Source organism: Lolium perenne, chromosome 4 (assembly GCF_019359855.2).
Source record: "Lolium perenne isolate Kyuss_39 chromosome 4, Kyuss_2.0, whole genome shotgun sequence".
NCBI classification, from domain to species: Eukaryota; Viridiplantae; Streptophyta; class Magnoliopsida; order Poales; family Poaceae; genus Lolium; species Lolium perenne.
Window position 1 is genome coordinate 373245938 of NC_067247.2, and position 21778 is coordinate 373267715.

The following is a 21778-nucleotide window of genomic DNA, read 5'->3' on the forward strand; positions in this document are numbered from 1 at the left end:
GGAGAAGATGATGGGACGTGAGAGGAGGCGTTGCATGAGCTAGTGAGAGTGACAGAGAGAGTGCGAGGAGGCGTCTATAAAGGCGAGGGGTGGTTAATGCAACCCGCGTCCTACGCGTCCACCATTGATCGTCTGCACGTCTTGGGCTTTTGCAACGTGACACGCGTCCAAGATTGCACGTCTTCGACTTCTGCACCGCGACCCGCGTCTACGCGTCAACAATTTCACGTCTTCCACTTCTGCACCGCAACACGCGTACTCGAGTCTAACCCTGGAAAATTAGCATTTTTTGTGTGCTCAGTTTTCCCCTTGAGTACTAATACTATCTAGTGCAATATACTCAGTTTTACCTCAAGTGGATGGTCAACAGAGAGTCAACAAATGGGATTAACTAGTTAAATGAGTTTATCAAGCTTACTTATTCGTTTTCACGTGTTAAACTTGTCTAAATCTTGGTCAAACCTAGGATTTGACCAAGATTCAAATGGGCAGAAAATTAAAAAAAAACAGAAAAATGAAAAACCAAAGCACATAGTCTTGTTATGTCATATAGTAAGTATTACAGTTGACAAACAAGGTCTAGACATATTCAAACCATACAAATCATGTATCTACCCTCTAACCCCTAAACTATGTCTTATGAAGTCAAGCATGAAGAGAAGTTGTTCTGGGTTTCAAACAAGGAAATTTCAAAAACCTCCCAAAAACTTCATTTTAGAGTGACTAAGAAGGATACATGCTTCCCTTTTCATTTCATGTTTTAAACTTGTTTAAATCTTGGTCAATCCTAGGATTTGACCAAGATTCAAATGGGCATCAAAATTTAAAAAAATCAGAAAAATTAAAAACCAAGGCACATATTTTTCTTATGTCATATGGTAAGCATTCAAGTTGATAAACAAGGTCTATACATATTCAAACCAGAAAAACCATGTATCTATACCCCTAACCCCTAAACTATGTCTTATGAAGTCAAGCATGAAGAGAAGTGGTTTTGGGTTTCAAACGTGGAAATTCAAAAACCTCCCAAAAGCTTCATTTTAGAGTGACTAAGAAGGATTCATGCTTACCTTTGCATTTTCATGTTTTAAACTTGTTTAAATCATTGTCAAACCTAGGATTTGTCCAAGATACAAATGGGCACAAATTTTAAAAAATCAGAAAAAAATGAACAACAAAAGCACATAGTCTTCTTGTGTCATACCGTAAGCATTCAAGTTGATAAACAAGGTCTAGATATATCCAAACCAGACAAATCATGTATCTACCCCCTGTCGATCTTATGAAGTCTACCATGAAGAGAAGTCGTTTTGGGTTTCAAACATGGAAATTTCAAGAACATCCCAAAAGCTTCATTTTAGAGTGACTAAGAAGGATCAAGGCTTACGTTTTCATTTTCATGTTTTAAACTTGTTTAAATCCTAGTCAAATCTAGAATTTGACCAAGATTCAAATGGGCATAAAATAAAAAAAAATAGAAAAATGAAAAACTAAAGCACATAGTCTTCTTATGTCATATCGTAAACATTAACGTTGATAAACAAGGTCTACACATATTCAAACTAGACAAATCATGTATCTACCCCCTAACCCCTAAACTCTGTCTTATGAAGTCAAGCATGAAGAGAAGTGCATGGTTTTGGGTTTCAAACATGGAAATTTCAAAAAACTCCCAAAAACTTTATTTTAGAGTGACTAAGAAGGATACATTCTTCCCTTTTCATTTTCATGTTTTATACTTGTTTAAATCTTGGTCAAACCTAGGATTTTACAAGATTCAAATGTGCATTAAAATTCCAAAAAAAACAGAAAAATGAAAAACCAAAGCACATAGTTTTCTTATGTCATATAGTAAGCATTAAAGTTTATAAACAAGGCCTAGACATATTCAAACAAGAAAAATCATGTATCTACCCCTACCCCTAAACTCTGTCTTATGTAGTTAAGCATGAAGAGAAGTGGTTTTAGGTTTCAAACATGGAAATTTCAAAAACCTCCCAAAAGCTTTATTTTAGAGTGACTAAGAAGGATCCATGCTTACCTTTTCATTTTCATATTTTAAACTTATTTAAATCATTGTCAAACCTAGGATTTGACCAAGATTCAAATGGGCATAAAATTAAAAAAGATCAGAAAAATGAAAAACAAAAGCACATAGTCTTCTTATGTCATATATATAGTAAGCATTCAAAAGTTGATAAACAAGGTCTAGACATATTCAAATAATACAAATCATGTATCTACCCCTAACCATAAACTCTGTCTTATGAAGTCAAGCATGAAGACAAGTGGTTTTTGGTTTTAAACACAGAAATTTAAAAAACCTCCCAAAAGCTTCATTTTAGAGTGACTAAGAAGGATCCAGGCTTACCTTTTCATTTTCATGTTTTAAACTTGTTTAAATCTTGGTCAAACCTAGGATTTGACCAATATTCAAATGGGCATAAAATAAAAAATAAAAAACCAAAGCACATAGTCTTCTTATGTCATATATTAACCATTCAAGTTCATAAACAAGGTCTAGACATATTCAAACCAGACAAATCATGTACCCCCTAACCCTAAACTCTATCTCACATATGAAGTCAAACATGAAGAGAAGTGTGGTTTTGGGTTTCAAACATGTAAATTTCAAAAACATCCCAAAAGCTTCACTTTAATTAGACTTACTGATTAATTAAGAAGGATCCAGGATTAATTACCTTTTCATTGTCATGTTTTAAACTTGTTTAAATCTTGGTCAAACCTGGGATTTGACCAAGATTCAAATGGGCATAAAAATTCAGAAAAAAAATCGAAAGAATGAAAAACCAAAGCACATAGCCTTCATATGTCATATAGTAAGCATTCAAATTGATAAACAAGGTCTAGACATATTCAAACCAGAAAAATCATGTATCTACCCCTAAGCCCTAACCCTAAACTCTGTCTTATGAAGTCAAGCATAAAGAGAAGTGGTTTTGGGTTTCAAACATGGAAATTTCAAAAACCTCCCAAAAGCTTCATTTTAGAGCGACTAAGAAGGATCGATGCTTCCCTTTTCATGGTCATGTTTTTAACTTATTTGAATCTTGGTCAAATCCTAGGTTTGACCAAGATTTAAACAAGTTAAAAACATTAAAATGAAATGGGAAGTCTGTATCCTTCTTAGTCACTCTAAAATGAAGCTTTTGGGATGTTCTTGAAATTTTCATGGTTGACTTCATAAGATGAAGTTTAGGGTTAGGTTAGACATATACATGATTTGTCTGGTTTGATTATGTCTAGACCTTGTTTATCAACTTTAATGCTTACTATATGACATAAGAAAACTATTTGCTTTTGTTTTACATTTTTCTGTTTTTTTTTAATTTTGATGCCCATTTGAATCTTGTCAAATCCTAGGTTTGACCAAGATAATTTAAACAAGTTTAAAACATGAAATGAAAAGGGAAGCATGTATCCTTCTTAATCACTCTAAAATGAAGTTTTTGGGAGGTTTTTGAAATTTCCATGTTTGAAACCCAAAACCACTTGTAAAGTTCTTAATCTATCTCTGAATTTGGCGCATCCGCAAAATCTTGCAAAGTATAATGATAAAGAAATTGTAAGACAGTAGTAGTACTTCTGTTCAAGGTCGAGTGCAACATCAAATCATCATCACGTTGAAAATTTGTTACCATGATCCTCTGAAAATGGGCGCATCCGCTAAAACTTGCAAAGTATAATGATACAAAATTGTGACACCGTACTAGTACTTATGTTCAAGGTCGACTGCAACATCAAATCATCATTACATTGAAAATTGTGTTACCATGATCATGATATATCTCTGAATTTGGCGCATCCGCTAAATCTCGCAAAGTATAATGATAAAAAATTGTGAGACTGTACTAGTACTTATTTTCAAGGCCGAGTGCAGGATCAAATCATCATCACGTTGAATTTTTTTACAACTATTATGAAATATCTCCAAAATTGGCGCATCCGCTAAATCTTGCACGTGGCGCATCTCGGTGCGGAGCAACAGGCCGGTGCTATCAAGGTTGAGGCATCGTTAGCGTCATCAGGCTCTCCTCTTTTGATAGATCTTCTACATGGCGTGGCGCACCGCCTACCGAGAAGCAGTCACATGTGAGATCGAGGTGGAGACGTCACCGGCATCCTCGAGGCGCGGCCGCCCTTCTACGAGCCAGAGTCGACTCAAGGTATGAATCCATGCGTTGTCGCGCCCCTTCTGCATATGAAGTGGGGTGCCTTAGATTTATTGTTCTTCTCTTACGATTATTTCTAGCCGAACATGTGTGCTCTTTCTCTGAATATATTGCTTGAAAAGCTAACCAAGTTACTTAAATTCACTTCGTTCTTAATCTTGCGTGCTAATTTTGTTATTGTTGCTGACAGTGGTGCGCGCAAGGAAATTTATTTGTGGGTGTGCTGAGCTGTTAGGCCTAAGTCCAAATCCTCAGCTAAACAAGGCCTCAACTTAACACATAAAAAGGTGTTCAATCTCACCCACAATGTCCTCTTCTTTCCTCTTCCTTTATTGGAACTTGTTTCGCAGACAAGGAAAGTGGCACGTGTAATGTGAGTAAAACCCTCTTAGCCAAAATCAGCTACGAGCAAGATTTTATGTATTGTAGATGCCCCAATTACCTCTCATCCCCAATGTAGTCTTTTTTATGTCAGTATAAACTTCTTTACTGGAAGTATACTATTGTACATGGCATGCATTTGCCTAATGAGGAGCATTGTATTGCCATTCTAGCCAACCTGATCGATATGTCAAGCTTCATGCACGAGATGCCATGTTTAATTTACTCCCTCGCTCCGATCCATATTTCTTGGTGTAAAATGAATGTGAATAGGAGGGAGTAATGTCAACACCCGGATTTTTAAGTCCAGATGCCTATTATGTCATTCATCGCAATCCCAGGATAATGTTGTTGCGAGGCATAATAGTCGAATATCACAGTCATTATTTATTACAAGCCATAATGTCTTACAATCTTGAATCACATGATTCATCTTACATAAATAGTTGATCTCTCAATCAACAAACATACACAAGTTCATACATAGCGGAAGCGTAACTATAGATGGACTCTCTAGTCCACAGGCCAACATCTGACGTCAGAAACCCCTAGTTGTCGTAGGCGTCCTGCTGATCCTCCTCATTATAGTTCTGTTCATCATCGTACTCTGGCCATTTGAATAGCCAGGGACAAAGCCGTAAGTACTTTAAGTACTTGCAAACTAATACTAGGGCAAAATGCCAACTCAAGGTATTTAAGCTCTAGCTTAATTTGCATAAGCCAATTTTTAGTTCACAAGCTTGAATCATGTACTAACTAACTCAAGTGGGAACATTAGTGTCATTCCCACCATATTGGTATAATGTCAACAAGTCACCAATTCACCATTCACAAACACTAAGGTTTTCAAAGAATCTGACACCGGAAACTGTATGGCCCTTCCAACCGTCCGTAACCGTGGACACGGCTATTCGAATAGATTTACACTCTGCAGAGGTTGCACACTTGTGCCACAACATTTGATTTCATCCGTCGGAATAACTCCGAGTCACCGTAACACAGTACGCGGATCATCAACCATAACCTTTCACTTACACATCCTAGTATGAGCACCTCTCCCCATGAGCTTGGCCTCCCGGTGAAAACCAGCTGTTAACACAGGAGCGCACGGGGCTTGGCCGTACAATTTCTCCTCAATTCACATCATATCTTAACAACGGAGGCAGCCTCGGCATAACCCCTATGACGTGTGTTCAGAGGGAACTCATACTAAAATCTATAAACTTCCAGTTAAGCCCTACCCATAATCAGGTATTGTGGGGGTACACAAAAATTGGAAAGGTATCGCATTCAAACCAATATCAGGGTTTTATCAAAAATCACTATCTTCTCTTGTTCCTCATCAACTTCACATCAATCAATGGAATGCTTCACCATTCCAAAGTTTCAACAAGTCATAGGTCCCATCTAGAGTAGTCAAATTTTAGTATTTTAGCACTAGCACTAATCATGAGGGGTGCTACATTGCTTTGCTAACTTTGCTACTCTAGTAGTTATATTCACTATACCATTTGATATCAACTTATTGAAAACCAACAAGTAAAACTTGTTTAGTATAAAGGTAGGATAGGATGGTATGAGTAAAGATAAGAATCAGGGTGCCTTGCCCAAGGAGGGCTTTGCACTTTGCAAGAGTATTAGCTTGCCTTGGTAGTTCTCTAGGTTTTTTCCTTCTTCTTACGGGTAGAATCCTTCTTCCTCTTGGTAATCTCCGGTGCTAGCGTCTAAATTTGAATATGAGGTATAATCACTAAACAAGCTCAAAGGTTACACTAATCACATCAATACTTCTCACCAACTATACTAAGCACACACATAAAAATAGATAGGTGCATTGATGGGGTGACTTGAGGAAAATAATTTCCTCTCATTCATATGTGACAAGTGACTTCCATATAGTCTTTGAGGAATAATTTCCTCTCATTGAAATCTTATTAAGATTTAATTTCTCAAATAATCATACATGGGTTCATATTTACCTAAGTCAACATCCATCATCATTATTTGAGAAAAGGATTTAAATGAGGTAGACCACCTCATACCATTTAAGAAACTCTACAAATGATTTAAATCTCCAAATGTTCATATAGGAGAGTTTGAACCAGGGTGCAAACATCACATGAACTCATTTGAGACAAAGATTTAAATGAAGTAAAAATACTTCATAAGATTTACATAATAGTTTTGGACACTATCACTTAACTAAACTAGCCATATTTTCCATTAATTAAACTAGGGCATGATCATGCAAAGTGACCACACCATTTTCTTGCAGAAACAATTAGTGTAAGTCAAATGTGAGCTATAGGAGTTGGAACTAACTTAATATCTATTTTGATTGATTTTTAAGAATTGTTTGAATGTGCAAAAAGTCTCTGGCTTGGTCTTTTTGTCACATTATTTCTACAACAGATCTCAAGGTGAGACCAGTGCCAAGTTGTAGAACTTTTCCATAGCTTTCTAACAATATAAAGTTTGTTAAATTTGGCCAAGCCACACAGATGCTATGGATTTTCAAAGTTGGAACCAGTATTGAACTTAAATGGATTTGGAAAATTCAAAATTTGAATTACTGGGCTACGCGGAAAGCTAAGCGGGCCGAAACGGAATAAAACGGCCCAAGGCCAGCCCACTACGCATCTGTGCACGCGCGGGCCGCCTGACAGTGGGCTCCACCCGTCAGTCACTCATAACGCCCGAAGCGGTACGAGCGATGCGGTGCGTTGGATTAGAACAGGATCTAACGGTGCACGTTCATCCTCGTCGACGGCGAGAGGGGAGCTCTGGCACGGCAGCGGTAGGGGGTCGGAGGGCTTACGGTGGCTCCAGCTAGGATTGGCAGTATGCTCGACGAGGTTGTAGACGACGGCGAGGCTCCTGGTAGCGATGGCGTCGTCGGGGCGGCCTCCTTCTCCGGCGATTGCTGCGGGGCTTCCGCGGCGGTGATGCGTCGATTGGGCTGCGGCGATGGCTAATCGAGCATGGCGAGGTGCTGGGGAGGTCGAGGAAGAAGAGGGGAGGGTGGTGGTGTGAAAAAGAGATGGTCGAGGCGAGGCCTCCTTTTATAGGCGTGATGGTGGCCGGGGTGCTGCGGCGAAGGCGACAAGGGCGCGGCTTCTCCGGGGGTCTAGGGAGCTAGGCGGCGACGCGGTCGTGTTCACGACGTCACCGCGGTCCTTGGAGCGTCAACGGCGTGGTTAATGGCGGCGTACGATGGTCGGGGGCATCCGTGTACTGTCGCGGCCGTGGCGGGCGCGTTTGTCCTCTCCGGCGGCCGTGGTCGCCAAGGCAGGACGTCAGCGTGTCCGGCGAGCTCCGCGTGGCGAGGGAAGTACTACGGCGTGCGGATATGGTCGGGGTACGGCAGGATTTGGCGGGCGCCGCGTGGCCGTGTCGCGCGCGTCCGTGCGCCGATGGCGTCGCCCATGCCGCTCGCGGCGTGCACAGCGTACACAGGCGCGCGTCGTCCGGGGCTTGTCGGTGTCCTCGCGATCGTCGGCGAGTACGGGTGATCTTCTGGGTTCCTTGGCGAGCTCCTGGACATGGTGGCCGTGGCGATGGTGAAGAGAGAAAGGGGGAGGCGTGTCGAGGGCGACGTGGCCGGCATGGCCATGGCTGGCCATGATCTGGTCGTGTCCATGGCTTGCTCTGGCCTGGGCTAAGTAGGGTTTGGTCGGGGAGTAGGGCTAGGTCCGGTGAGGGTCAAGGTTTGGCCAGATTTGATCACATTTTGAATTTGGTGAATCTTACATATGTTTCAATGTCTCCTCTTCTCTTGATCATAGCCATTGATCCATAATGAATTTGGTACCATGATCTTTACAAAAGTTGTTCACCTTGTTGTGTACTTGGATGACATGCAAAGAGTTGGATTTGTTTAGTTTAGAAATTTTGAAATAGAGAGGCTCAAAGTGGTGACCAGACTATAAAAGTCGAAATGACCATTATCATATGTGATCCTATTTTCAAATTGGAATTTGGTTTAAATGCTATATCCTTGATTCTCCAAGTTGTAAATAACTCATTACTATCATATTACAATTATTGGTGAAGATCAAATGGGTCTAGGGTCAAATTTACAAAAATGACATAGACCATATGTTAGGGTTTTTAGGGTTTTAATAATATTTGATTTCTTTCTCTTTTTGATAGATTTGATTTATGATGATCACTTGATCACCTTAGGGTTTTGGAGTTCATCACATACACTAAGTAACAAACATCATGGCATATCACTCAAAATGCACAAGTCCTATGCATGGTACTATATGCAAAGTAAAAGTTTTTGTTGGTTACGAAATTTGGATAATTGGAATTGTTCTTCTTCCTTTATTTAAAATTTGGGATGTTACAAACCCTTCCCCCTTACAAAAGATCTCGTCCCGAGATATTAAAGAAAAAAATAGGTACTAAAGAGATCTGGGTATTCATTCCTCATATCTTCCTCCCGCTCCCAAGTGGCTTCATCTTCGGTATGATTGCTCCATTGTATCTTCAGGAATTTGATGCTTAAGTGCGAGTGGTTACGTATGCTTCTTCCAAGATGTGAATCGGTACTTCGCGGTAGGTCAGATCTTGGTTGATATCCACCGAACGATGATCGATGTTCTTGAACACTTCCGTCTTCTCAGGAACTTCAAGGCACTTCCGAATGAGTGAGATGTGAAACACGTCGTGCACAGCCGACATTTCTTCGAGCAACTCCAGTTGATAGGATACTTCTCCTCGGTGACTCAGAACTTTGAAGGGTCCGACATATCGGGGTGCGAGCTTTCCTTTCAGCTGAAATCTCTGCATTCCTTTCAGGGGGGATACTTTAAGATAGACGAAATCTCCGATTTCAAAGGTCATCTCTCAGCGTCTCTTGTCGGTGTAACTCTTACGCTGGATTGCGCCGTCTTGAGGTACTCTCGAATCTTGTGCACCTTCTCTTCGGCTTCACGAAGTACATCAGGTCCAAAGACTTGACTTTTTCCGACTTCCGACCAGTTCGGGGGTACGGCACTTCCTTCCGTCTGTAGCTTCAAAGGGGGCCATCGTAAAGCGGCTTGATAACTGTTGTTGTACGAGAACTCAGCGTACGGCTAGCGGTCTTCCCACTTAGATCCATATTCCAAAACACATGCTCTCGGCATGTCTTCCAATATCTGGTTGACTCTCTCGATCTGTCCATCGATCTGCGGGTGATAGGCAGTGCTTTGAAATTTAGGCGGGTTCCTAATCCTTCATGCACCTTCTGCGAGAATCTTGAGGTGAATTGTGAACCTCTATCGACACTATCGACTTCGGGGTTCCGTGTAGGGCGACAATTTTGGAGATGTATAGTTCCGCTAACTTTGGTCCTTGGTAGGTGGTCTTGACAGCGATGAAATGGGCTACCTTGGTCAACCTATCGACGACTACCCATATGGAGTCATTTCCTTTCTTGGATTTGGGCAAACCGGTTATAAAGTCCATTCCTACAGAGTCCCACTTCCATTACGGAATCAGTAGGGGTTGCGATAGTCTGCGGGTCGTGATGTTCTACCTTGACTCGGTGACGGATATCACACTTGGCGATGTAGCTTCCGATCTCCCTCTTCATTCCATGCCACCCGAAGCTGTTCCTTCAAGTCTGATACATCTTGGTACCTCCGGGGTGAATAGAATATAGGGTGTCATGGGCTTCCTTAAGAATGACTTGATTCAAGTCGGAGTCCGATGGTACGCAGAGACGTCCTTTATACCAAAGAACTCCGGCTTAATCTATGGTGAATCCCGGTGCCTTCCTAACGACTATCTGGGTCTTGATTCCGTCAATGCTTTGGCATTTCCCTTCGAGCTTCCTTGATTTGACCAATCAAGGTGGGTTGTAACTCCATGCTGGCTAGGAATCCTTCAGCGACTAACTCCATTCTAAGCTGCTCAAACTCTGGTATAGGCTGGGTTGTTCTTCGGCTATCATTGAGTTTAGCGACACGGCAGTCTACTCAATGCATCCGCTACCACATTGGCCTTGCCGGGGTGGTAGTGGATCTCCATATCATAATCTTTGATTAGTTCCAACCATCTTCTTTGCCTCATATTCAGTTCCTTCTGGGTAAAGATATACTTCAGGCTCTTGTGATCCGAATAGATCTCGCAGCGATTACCCATGAGGTAATGACGCCACACCTTCAGTGCTAAAACTACGGCTGCGAGCTCGAGGTCATGGGTGGGGTAGTTCTGCTCATGTTGTTTCAGTTGCCCGGACAGATAAGATATCACTTTGCCTTCTTGCATAAGCACACATCCGAGACCAATCTTGAATGCATCGCAGTAAACATCAAAGGGTTTGGTGATGTCCGGCATGATCAGAATTGGGGCTGAGGTCAGTCTAAGCTTGAGTTGTTGAAAACTCTCCTCACATTTATCAGTCCATTCGAACTTCTTGTCCTTCTTCAACAGTTGGGTCATTGGTCGAGCGATGCTCGAAAAGCCTTCTACAAATCTGCGGTAATATCCGGCTAGTCCAAGAAAAGCGCGGACCTCAGTCTGGGTGGTTGGGGCTTTCCATTCTGCAACAGTTTTAATCTTGTCGGGATCTACGGCAATTCCTCCTGCAGACAAGATATGTCCCAGGAATCCTACTTCCTTCAGCCAAAACTCACATTTGCTGAACTTAGCATACAGCTTATGCTCTCTAAGGGTCTCCAGGACAGCTTCTAGGTGTTGTTCATGTTCCTCCTCAGACTTGGAGTAGATGAGAATGTCATCGATGAAAACGACAACAAACTTATCTAGAAAGTTCATGAAGATCTTATTCATGAGATTCATGAAATAAGCGGGAGCATTGGTCAATCCAAATGACATGACATTGTACTCGTACAATCCATATCACAGTGGTAAAAGCGAGTTTTAGGAATGTCCGATGCTCGAATCTTCAGTTGGTGGTATCCGATCCTGAGATCAATCTTTGAGAAAACTACGGCACCGGTCAAGCGATCAAACAGGTCTTCTATCTTTGGCAAGGGGTATTTGTTCTTGATGGTGACATCGTTAAGCTTACGATAGTCCGTACATAAACGGCGGCACCATCCTTCTTATCCACAAACAAAGCGGGGATCTCCAAGGTGACGCACTTGGTCGAATCAGACCTTTGGCTAACAGTTCATCCAGTTGCTTCTTCAGCTCCACTAGCTCTGCTGGGTTCATGCTATAGGCTCTCTGGGCTATAGGTCCAGTTCCGGGGATTAACTCGATAATGAACTCGATATCCCGATCTGGGGGCATACCGGGTAAACCATCAGGAAACACATCAGGATATCGACAAAAGACCCTGATCTGATCCAAGGTTGGCTTGGCTACACTCTGGTTGCAGGTAAATTTTCTGGGCAGCAGTTCAGAGACATGTTCTACTATGATACCGGTACTACTGGTCATGGTGATGGCTTTCTTGGCACAGTCAATCATTCCATGGTGTTTGGCCATCCAATCCATTTCCAACACTATTTCCAAACCTTTGGTTCCCAGAATTATTAGATTGGCATAGAAGTCTACTTCATGTATTCTGATGGGTACATTTTTACAAAATTTTCTGGCTTTAGTGGTTGACCCAGGGATTTGAACTATCATGACATGTTTCAAACTGAGGGGTTGAATTTTACTTGTTGATGCAAAGTCTTCGGTGATAAAAGAATGAGATGCTCCGGAATCAAACAACACTCTGGCAAGTACTAAGTTGACCAGAAACATACCCAGTACCACATCTGGTGCTTCCTGGGCTTCTTCGGCGTTCATGTGGAAGAGACGGCCGTTGCGGTTATTGGGGTTGTTGGGGGCGAACTTCTTTCCGGTGGAGACGCGGCGTTGCTGCTGAACAGGTGCAGCGGTGTTGCCGGCGAGTTTGGCGAGTCTCTTGGGGCACTCGTTGGAGTAGTGTCCCACTACACCGCACTCATAGCAAGTGATAGTGGACTTGTCCTTGGTTGCGACTGGGATAGCGTTGCTCCCCGTCCTTGGGGCGGTGTTGGTGTTGTTGTTGTTGGTGTTGGGGGATCTCATTGGGGCACGGTTGAAGTTGTTGGTGTTGTTCTGGTAGTTGTGGTTGTGGTTGGGGTGGCCTCCTGGCCTGGGGTTTCCTCCACTCCGGTTCTGAAATCCGGGGCGTGAAGTCTGCATCTGGGGTTTGTTGTTTCTGGGGGCAAAACCTCCGCTTGAGCTGGGGCGATACTTGGGAGTATTGCTGGGCCCACTCTGGTGCATCATGCGGCGTTTGCGGTTCTCATTGGCTTGGTTCAACTTGCCCTCCATCTGGATAGCGGAGTCAACAAGGGCTTCAAGGTCGGCGAAGGGGATGTTGACTAGAACAGTCTGCATCTCATCATGCAGTCCGTTCAGGAATCTCTCTTGCATTTTCTCAGCGGTGTCGATCTCATCGGGCGTACCTTGACGGGGTAAGGAACACATCGCGGTATTCTACCACCGTCATCCTTCCTTGCTTCAGTTCGCGGAATTCGTCCCGCATCTTCTTGATAAGACCTGGGGGCACATGGTACTTGCTGAACTTGAGCTTGAAATCTGCCCAAGTCATGACTTGTCCTCCGTTCATGGCACGGGTGCTGGTCCACCAGGCTCGGGCTGGTCCGGCAAGATAGTGAGTTGCAAACAGGACCTTCTCATTGGCTTCAACCCCTGCGACCTCCAAGTTGTTCTCCATAGTTTGGAGCCAGTCGTCGGCGTCGAGGGGTTCTTCAGTCTTGCTGAACACCGGAGGGTTGGTATTCTGAAAGTTCTTGAGTTTGGATCCGGGGTGATCATGATTCCCATGGCCTTGGTTAGCAAGGTTTTGCAGTGTTGCGATGTTGGCTTGACGTTCAGCCCTTTCAGTCTCCCTGTCTTGAAGCAGGGTTTGCAGCAGTTGCATCATGGCATCGTTGTTGGTGCGATTGGGAGGGGCCATCTGAATATACATGAGATTATAAGATAAGAGGGAAATTCTATGGTTTATTTTGAATTGAGTTCAAAAACTTGTAAAAACTTGAATGCTTTGGATGACACACACAAACATTCATTCATTCATTCCACATCACATATTACAAACTAGTAGTTCAACACTCCAATGGTTTTAAGAACCATTTCACATGCTACGATACAACCGACGGGATACAACTCATGCCTACATCAGTGCTCAGGTGTGGCTACCCTCATCCTCAATGTCGATGGGAACGACATCATCGGGCACTGGCTCCAGAAACGCGTAATCCTCCTCCTCAGTGAACTCGTCATCCTCGAAGTCATCATCGTCACTCAGGAAGGCACCTCCTCCCTGAATATCGATCCCGGCTTCGTCCTCCTCCATCTCCAGCAGCTGCTCCTCCTGAGCCTTGACGGTGGTCTCAAGTGACGTTATCTGAGCGCGAAGGCGCGTGATAGTAGCATCCTTCTTCGCGCACCGCAGGCGAAGCTTGTTGCGGTCCCGAGACAGCATCTTGATAGCGTCGCCATGGGTGGCCAGGGCGAGGTGAGTCTGGTTCGCATACATCCGGGCGTTATCCAGATCCGGTGAGTATGATACAGCATGAAGTCTAGATGCTCGGCGTGATGCCTCGGCTCGGGGTGTGACTGCAGAGCCATGGGTACTCCCGTGGCATCACGCTTCACTAGGTGAGCGAAACGGGACGCAAGCAGGCGTACCGCGTTACTGTCCGCGAGGCGTGCAGTGCCTCCTGCAGGCCTCGAGCAAGCCCGTCGAGCCAGTTGCTCTCACGGAAAGAGAACATGATCCTCTCAGTGGTAGGAGACTCCATGTTCCCCCTTAGATCCGCAGTAATGATCCATTGCAGCTCTCCACCAGGCTGATCAACCATCTGGATCCCATGGAACTCGGGCTGGAGGCGCCCCAGAAAGTTCGAGACCGCAGTGAGATCATGCTCAAAGATCAAGCTGCCTCCGTTACCAAGTTGGTAAAACTTGGTGTTGACGGGTGCGTTGGGCTCCATCTGAAAGTGAGTTGGGAGAGTAGGTTAGAGATTTGAACAAGTGTGGCAAAATTTTAGGTAGACATAAAAGAGAGCATGATTCATCAAATTTCGAAAAAGCCTCCAAGACAAGCATACGAATAATTTTTCATAAATAACCTTTTCATTTGGATCTCAAAGTTATGTTTTTATGAACGCCCATTCTAACTAAGGTTTTTCTAAGGTCAAATAATGGCTCTGATACCAACTTGTCAACACCCGGATTTTTAAGTCCAGATGCCTATTATGTCATTCATCGCAATCCCAGGATAATGTTGTTGCGAGGCATAATAGTCGAATATCACAGTCATTATTTATTACAAGCCATAATGTCTTACAATCTTGAATCACATGATTCATCTTACATAAATAGTTGATCTCTCAATCAACAAACATACACAAGTTCATACATAGCGGAAGCGTAACTATAGATGGACTCTCTAGTCCACAGGCCAACATCTGACGTCAGAAACCCCTAGTTGTCGTAGGCGTCCTGCTGATCCTCCTCATTATAGTTCTGTTCATCATCGTACTCTGGCCATTTGAATAGCCAGGGACAAAGCCGTAATTACTTTAAGTACTTGCAAACTAATACTAGGGAAAAATGCCAACTCAAGGTATTTAAGCTCTAGCTTAATTTGCATAAGCCAATTTTTAGTTCACAAGCTTGAATCATGTACTAACTAACTCAAGTGGGAACATTAGTGTCATTCCCACCATATTGGTATAATGTCAACAAGTCACCAATTCACCATTCACAAACACTAAGGTTTTCAAAGAATCTGACACCGGAAACTGTATGGCCCTTCCAACCGTTCGTAACCGTGGACACGGCTATTCGAATAGATTTACACTCTGCAGAGGTTGCACACTTGTGCCACAACATTTGATTTCATCCGTCGGAATAACTCCGAGTCACCGTAACACAGTACGCGGATCATCAACCATAACCTTTCACTTACACATCCTAGTATGAGCACCTCTCCCCATGAGCTTGGCCTCCCAGTGAAAACCAAATGTTAACCTGGGAACTGCACAGGGCTTGGCCGTACAATTTCACCTCAATTCACATCATATCTTAACAACGGAGGCAGCCTCGGTATAACCCCTATGACGTGTGTTCAGAGGGAACTCATACTAAAATCTATAAACTTCCAGTTAAGCCCTACCCATAATCAGGTATTGTGGGGGTACACAAAAATTGGAAAGGTATCGCATTCAAACCAATATCAGGGTTTTATCAAAAATCACTATCTTCTCTTGTTCCTCATCAACTTCACATCAATCAATGGAATGCTTCACCATTCCAAAGTTTCAACAAGTCATAGGTCCCATCTAGAGTAGTCAAATTTTAGTATTTTAGCACTAGCACTAATCATGAGGGGTGCTACATTGCTTTGCTAACTTTGCTACTCTAGTAGTTATATTCACTATACCATTTGATATCAACTTATTGAAAACCAACAAGTAAAACTTGTTTAGTATAAAGGTAGGATAGGATGGTATGAGTAAAGATAAGAATCAGGGTGCCTTGCCCAAGGAGGGCTTTGCACTTTGCAAGAGTATTAGCTTGCCTTGGTAGTTCTCTAGGTTTTTTCCTTCTTCTTCTGGGTAGAATCCTTCTTCCTCTTGGTAATCTCCGGTGCTAGCGTCTAAATTTGAATATGAGGTATAATCACTAAACAAGCTCAAAGGTTACACTAATCACATCAATACTTCTCACCAACTATACTAAGCACACACATAAAAATAGATAGGTGCATTGATGGGGTGACTTGAGGAAAATAATTTCCTCTCATTCATATGTGACAAGTGACTTCCATATAGTCTTTGAGGAATAATTTCCTCTCATTGAAATCTTATTAAGATTTAATTTCTCAAATAATCATACATGGGTTCATATTGACCTAAGTCAACATCCATCATCATTATTTGAGAAAAGGATTTAAATGAGGTAGACCACCTCATACCATTTAAGAAACTCTACAAATGATTTAAATCTCCAAATGTTCATATAGGAGAGTTTGAACCAGGGTGCAAACATCACATGAACTCATTTGAGACAAAGATTTAAATGAAGTAAAAATACTTCATAAGATTTACATAATAGTTTTGGACACTATCACTTAACTAAACTAGCCATATTGTCCATTAATTAAACTAGGGCATGATCATGCAAAGTGACCACACCATTTTCTTGTAGAAACAATTAGTGTAAGTCAAATGTGAGCTATAGGAGTTGGAACTAACTTAATATCTATTTTGATTGATTTTTAAGAATTGTTTGAATGTGCAAAAGGTCTCTGGCTTGGTCTTTTTGTCACATTATTTCTACAACAGATCTCAAGGTGAGACCAGTGCCAAGTTGTAGAACTTTTCCATAGCTTTCTAACAATATAAAGTTTGTTAAATTTGGCCAAGCCACACAGATGCTATGGATTTTCAAAGTTGGAACCAGTATTGAACTTAAATGGATTTGGAAAATTCAAAATTTGAATTACTGGGCTACGCGGGAAAGCTAACTGGGCCGAAATGGAATAAAACGGCCCAAGGCCAGCCCACCACGCATCTGTGCACGCGTGGGCCGCCCGACAGTGGGCTCCACCCGTCAGTCACTCATAACGCCCGAAGCGGTACGAGCGATGCGGTGCGTTGGATTAGAACAGGATCTAACGGTGCACGTTCATCGTCGTCGACGGCGAGAGGGGAGCTCTGGCACGGCGGCGGTAGGGGGTCGGAGGGCTTACGGTGGCTCCAGCTAGGATTGGCAGTATGCTCGACGAGGTTGTAGACGACGGCGAGGCTCCTGGTAGCAGTGGCGTCGTCAGGGGCGGCCTCCTTCTCCGGCGATTGCTGCAGGGCTTCCGCGGCGGTGATGCGTCGATTGGGCGGCGGCAGTGGCTAATCGAGCATGGCGAGGTGCTGGGGAGGTCGAGGAAGAAGAGGGGAGGGTGGTGGTGTGAAGAGATGGTCGAGGCGAGGCCTCCTTTTATAGGCGCGATGGTGGCCGGGGTGCTGCGGCGAAGGCGACAAGGGCGCGGCTTCTCCGGGGGTCTAGGGAGCTAGGCGGCGACGCGGTCGTGTTCACGACGTCACCGCGGTCCTTGGAGCGTCAACGGCGTGGTTAATGGCGGCGTACGATGGTCGGGGGCGTCCGTGTACTGTCGCGGCCGTGGCGGGCGCGTTTGTCCTCTCCGGCGGCCATGGTCGCCAAGGCAGGACGTCAGCGTGTCCGGCGAGCTCCGCGTGGCGAGGGAAGTACTACGGCGTGCGGATATGGTCGGGGTACGGCAGGATTTGGCGGGCGCCGTGTGGCCGTGTCGCGCGCGTCCGTGCGCCAGTGACGTCGCCCATGCCGCTCGCGGCGTGCACAGCGTGCACAGGCGCGCGTCGTCCGGGGCTTGTCGGCGTCCTCGCGATCGTCGGCGAGTACGGGTGATCTTCTGGGATCCTTGGCGAGCTCCTGGACATGGTGGCCGTGGCGATGGTGAAGAGAGAAAGGGGGAGGTGTGTCGAGGGCGACGTGGCCAGCATGGCCATGGCTGGCCATGATCTGGTCGTGTCCATGGCTTGCTCTGGCCTGGGCTAAGTAGGGTTTGGTCAGGGGAGTAGGGCTAGGTCCAGTGAGGGTCAAGGTTTGGCCAGATTTGATCACATTTTGAATTTGGTGAATCTTACATATGTTTCAATGTCTCCTCTTCTCTTGATCATAGCCATTGATCCATAATGAATTTGGTACCATGATCTTTACAAAAGTTGTTCACCTTGTTGTGTACTTGGATGACATGCAAAGAGTTGGATTTGTTTAGTTTAGAAATTTTGAAATAGAGAGGCTCAAAGTGGTGACCAGACTATAAAAGTCATAAATGACCATTATCATATGTGATCCTATTTTCAAATTGGAATTTTGTTTAAATGCTATATCCTTGATTCTCCAAGTTGTAAATAACTCATTAATATCATATTACAATTATTGGTGAAGATCAAATGGGTCTAGGGTCAAATTTACAAAAATGACATAGACCATATGTTAGGGTTTTTAGGGTTTTAATAATATTTGATTTCTTTCTCTTTTTGATAGATTTGATTTATGATGATCACTTGATCACCTTAGGGTTTTGGAGTTCATCACATACACTAAGTAACAAACATCATGGCATATCACTCAAAATGCACAAGTCCTATGCATGGTACTATATGCAAAGCAAAAGTTTTTGTTGGTTCTGAAATTTGGATAATTGGAATTGTTCTTCTTCCTTTATTTAAAATTTGGGATGTTACAAGTAATCTTCTTAGATAGTACTATACCAGTTCAAAAAAAAGTACTACTACATCACAAATGCATCAAAAGAGTACTACATCACAAGACCACCACGGTTGTACTAGTAGAGTTTAATGCTTAACTTCCAAAGGGAATAAGATTACACATATGAACTTTAAACAGGTGCTATCCGACGTCTGCTTGTTTTGGGAGCACAACATAAATAATACTACCCCCGTCCATACATAAGTGACTAAACTTTGTCTAGAGATGGTTTCATCTATATCTGTTTTTAGTGTGTAGATACATCCGTATCTTGAAGGAAAAAGGTGAGCCGCTAACTTTTTGAATAGAGTGAGTAATACAATCCGGATAAACAATGGTGTAGTAAAACAAATACTCCTGCCCATCATAAAACAAAACACAGACTGACTCAAATATATGTACAGATCACAAAAAAGGTTTCATCAGAACCCGAACATATACATGCAGAGATGAACGTTTGATCACATAAAACAAAGGTTTCGTGGCATATTTATGCCCCCAAAACAAGCAGACGTCGGACAGCGCCAACGTACTAGCAGCTACCACTATGGAGCTGCAGTACAAACAAATGGAGCAGCGACATTTCCACTAGAACGAAAACTAAAAGACATCAGACCAAACAAAAGCTGGGCTATCACTTCTTTCCCAAACAAGCCTTGCTCCTTCATATGCGACTTCCTTTTCTCTTATGGATGTTGAACTTTGAATTAGATGGGTTCCTGACAGCGTGTTCTTTTTCGTGTCCTTGATGTTGCACTCTGGATCAGGTCGGTTACTGTCAGGAAATGAACAAATTGATCAGCAAAAGTCATATGTAAATGAATGCAAATGTTACATATGAATGACTAACCCGGTCTAACTGAGTAGGGATGTGAAGTGCACCAACGTCTAGCAGAATTGTACTTTCTCCAGTGCTAGTTGCTCATATCTAATTGGAATACTCCCTCCTTTGCCCTTACAACCAGCTCATTTTTGTCCTCAAATACGCAGAGTACCTTACTGCATGTTTCCAATTGTATGGAAATGATGTGTCAAGGCCAAGAAATGTATCCAATTCAAAATTTATATGACATGTCCATGACTCGTGATCGCCTGTTGATGATCTTGTACTAGCCCATGTTTGTAGGGTGAAGTCTCTTATAACAGCAAGAGCAACATCTCCATTATGTCCCTTGAATATGTGAATGTTAAGCATGAATATATCATGCGTCTCATGAGGGCACTGAATATATTTCAGAGCCTTCTTTGCATGGTCAAGCTCAATGATATATCTAGACTTCGTTGGCCAGTACAAAATACCCCCTATGAGAGTTGCCTGTCTACGGTCAATCTCTGACAGCATCGGAGTTGATCGAGCTAGAAACTCCCATTCTTTTGAATCTGGTGAGTAGATATGAGCCTGTGCATCGTAACTTTTAGTTGTTATCCAAACAACCGAGAACTTGCAACAATGTGTAAACGGTTCAGAGTTGTTTCTCGGACAGAGAATTGAGCCGCTTCTTTCAATTGTGTGATTGCGCCACAATGGTGGTTCTGGTATCGCTGTGAGAACTTGCCTAATTGGATCCCAGACTGATATATACCCACCGGATACATTAGAATGGAGTAGCACCATACCATCGCGACATCCCAGGACATAGATTTTGGGACCGTTCACTTCAGACGGGATTGCCAGCATCTGCAAGATGGCCGGGTGAAGATCATGCTCTGTGATGAATCGATTGTCCTCGGAGTTGTTGGTGAAAAACCCTAGCAACGGGTTTCCTCCGTTCTGTGACACATTTAGCTTTCTGAAATAATTGCTTCCCATGCATTGCCTCCATGCTTTCTTGGTGCCTGATGCAGCTAGTAAGCAGGTTGGATGGGGAGGAAGCCTGACAAGAATCTGAGAGACTACATCTTCAGGCAGATTGTTGATTGTTGTGGGTGTCCTTCGACTAAAGCTGGTAGGATTACGCAAATCGCACGATGCATCGTCAAAATTATGTAAACAGCACATTGCATCATCTAATTTTTTAAACAAAATGCAACATCTAATTTGACTAAACAACAAAATGCATCATCTAATTCATCATCAAAGTTTCCTAAACTGCACGGTGCATCAGCAAAATCAAAATAGTGTAAACAGCACAATGCATCAGCAAAATCAAAATAATGTAAACATGCCAATGCATCAGCAAAATCAAAATAATGTAAACAGCACAATGCATCAGCAAAATCAAAATAATGTAAACAGGACAATGCAAAAACACCACAAAAATAGGACGCACCAACGGAAGGCAATCTCGCATCTACAGTAATAATTGCTATGGCGAGATCGATCAATGAGAGTGGCAGTTCTTGGGTGTTTCCTGATGGCCCCTTGAAGAAATCGCATCCCGATGCGATGTCATCACCGCCGTGAGCCTCGTCGGTTCGTGCAAGTTTTATCATGATTCAGCAACACAAAGTGTAGCTCTGCCTGCATCTCAGCCGTTTGGCATGCCCTGTGTTCTTCATACTCACCAAACTGAGGTACCGCCCGCGCACAATCCCTTCTCCCGCGTCCACAAGTTCAAGCAGCAGGGTGAGCAGAAGGACAAGCAGCATGATGCAAAAGAGCGCAAGGGTACCTTGTGCCAACTGACGCCGCTGGACAGGATCTCTTCCAATGCCGTGATTCCAGATGGTGGTACGGGCATGTGGGCAGGCGCGAATGGAGATTGGATCGCCCTTCTTGGCTTGCCCTGGAATTGGGAGCTTGTCAATGTGTACACTAGTCGCCGGATTCCTCTACCACCAATACGTGAGTTTAAATCCACCCCGGATAAACTTGTGTTCGAGTCTAATGATCAACATCTTCAACTGCTGAAGATAGCTATTGGCCGAGTTCCAACAGCTGCTTCAAATTATACTAGTTTCTCTGTTCTTTCCATCTTCAA